The sequence below is a fragment of the Penaeus monodon genome, chromosome 5, assembly GCF_015228065.2.
Source record: "Penaeus monodon isolate SGIC_2016 chromosome 5, NSTDA_Pmon_1, whole genome shotgun sequence".
NCBI lineage: Eukaryota > Metazoa > Arthropoda > Malacostraca > Decapoda > Penaeidae > Penaeus > Penaeus monodon.
Genome location: NC_051390.1, coordinates 43370624 through 43373123, shown reverse-complemented (window position 1 = coordinate 43373123; position 2500 = coordinate 43370624). Strand labels below are relative to the sequence as shown.

The 2500-nt window shown below is 35.6% G+C and overlaps 1 non-coding gene across 1 annotated transcript; it reads left to right on the top strand.

Moving 5' to 3' along the window:
* Window positions 1–1716: 1716 nt before the first annotated feature.
* Window positions 1717–1789, top strand: Trnar-ucg. The gene has a single exon. It is a non-coding gene; the product is annotated as a tRNA-Arg (tRNA).
* The last annotated feature ends 711 nt before the right edge of the window (window positions 1790–2500 follow it).

Below are 2500 nucleotides of genomic sequence, written 5' to 3'. Positions count from 1 at the left end.
AAAGCATGGCAATGTAGCACTAAACCCATATTTAGTTTTTTTTCTATAGTTATATAGACACTTAGGAAATGTTAGAAAGGACTTGCCTTTAATAAATTCAACGATGCATTCCTTTTTTTATTTCAAAATCTCTCTTTTGTCCTTCTCTCACTCTTTTAAGAAAATTATTTTCCCCTGAATCTTTTCGTAATTGACATGGGAATGGAAAGTCAATTTTTTCATTTGCTTTGAAAATTTGCAAATAAGTAAGACCTCTAACTTGAAGGAGGTATAGACACGTTGGAGTTTTGGTTTAGTCTAGGTATTCATTTAGTCATTGCTTCATTGACCTTTTATTACATATTCCTTTTTCCTCCATTCGAGGCTAATCAAAATTTCGCACGACCGTGGCAGGACTCGACACATCCGTTAGGACACACGGTGTTCCGTTTAAGAAACAAAGCATCTCTGATAGGCATTCTCAGACCGTTGTGATACATAACCCACATCACACACACACATATATTGATAGAGATATTGTGATATATATATATGTGTGTGTGTGATGTGGGTTATGTATCACGAACGGTCTGAGAATGCCTATCAGAGATGCTTTGTTTCTTAAACGGAACACCGTGTGTCCTAACGGATGTGTCGAGTCCTGCCACGGTCGTGCGAAATTTTGATTAGCCTCGAATGGAGGAAAAAGGAATATGTAATAAAAGGTCAAAGAAGCAATGACTAAATGAATACCTAGACTAAAACAAAAACTCCAACGTGTCTATACTTCCTTCAAGTTAGAGGTCTCACTTATTTGCAAATTTTCAAGCAAATGAAAAAAAATGATTTTCCATTCCTATGTCAATTACAGCAGACAAAAAGATTCAAGGGAAAATAATTTTCTGAAAAGAGTGAGAGAAGGACAAAAGAGAGATTTTGAAACTAAAAAAAGGATTGCATCGTTGAATTTATTAAAGGCAAGTCCTTTCTAACATTTCCTAAGTGTCTATATAACTATAGAAAAAAACTAAATATGGGTTTAGTGCTACATTGCCATGCTTTTGTGAATAAATAAATAGAAAGAAATCTCATTAGAATTTTAGATAGCTATGCAGATGTGTGTGTGTTCTCTCTCTCTCTCTCTCTCTCACACACACACACACACACACACACACACACACACACACATATATATATATATATATATATATATATATATATATATATATATATATATATATTTCGACTTTGGCATTATTGACTCTGTCCTGCCTACGCGAAAAAATATGAGGAGCAAGGTGATGCCCATGCAACAGCCCTTTCCCCACGCAGCTGATGGATCCAAAGGACCGGCATTGACCGATACGGTTTGGCACCAGCGGCGTCGCAGGAACTGCCAGAGCGAGGTTGCAAGCGACTACAAACTGCCTTGGAGACTCCTCCGGATATTTCCTCAGAATTGATCCCGAAGTCTTTTCATCTCACAAATGCCACAAGGCCGTGGATTGTTTTGTCTAAAGTGAACTTATGTATATATAATATATATATAATATATATATATATATATATATATATATATATATATATATATATATTATTATATATATATATATGCATGTATATGTCTATATATATGACAAAATATATATGAATATAACAATCTCTATATATGCGTGTGTGTGTGTGTGATATGCGATCTGAGAATGCTTATTAGATATGTTTTGCTTCATACACGGTGACCGTGTGGCCTAACGGATAACGCGTCGGACTTCGGATCCGAAGATTGCAGGTTCAAGTCCTGTCACGGTCGTACGAAATTTTGATAAGGCCCTGAGGAATTCAAGGAAAAATATTTTTTCTAATACGCAGATAGTGAGAGAGGGACACAAGAGAAATAGACATTTTGAAATTGAAAAGGAGGGATCGAATCATTGAATTTATCAAAAGGAAAATAAAGTCCTTTCTAACATTTCCTTAAGAGTCTATATAATTATAGAAAAAAGAGCTAAATATGGGTTCAGTACTACATTTCCATGCTTTCGTGAATAAATAAATTGATAGAAAGCTCATTGGAACTTTAGACAGCTATGTAGATAGTGTGTATGTGTGTGTGTCTCTCTCTCACACATTTATGTTTATATATATATATATATATATATATATATATATATATATATATATATATACATTAAAATATATACATACACACATATATGTGTGTATATATAAGACGGCCACCATCAGTCGATGTCGACTTTGGCATTCATGACTAAGGAGGAAGCTGTAGCCTATGCAGCAGGCTCTCTCCACGCAGCTGATGGACCCAAAGGAACAGCACAGACCGATACTGTTTGGCACCAGCTGCGTCGCAAGAATTGCCGGAACGAGTTTGCAAGCGACAACGAACTGCCTTAGAGACTCTACTCGGATTTTCCTCAGAGATGACTCCAAAGCCTTTCATCTCATAGATGCACAAAGGGGGGTAGTGGACTCATATATACATATACATACATTATATATA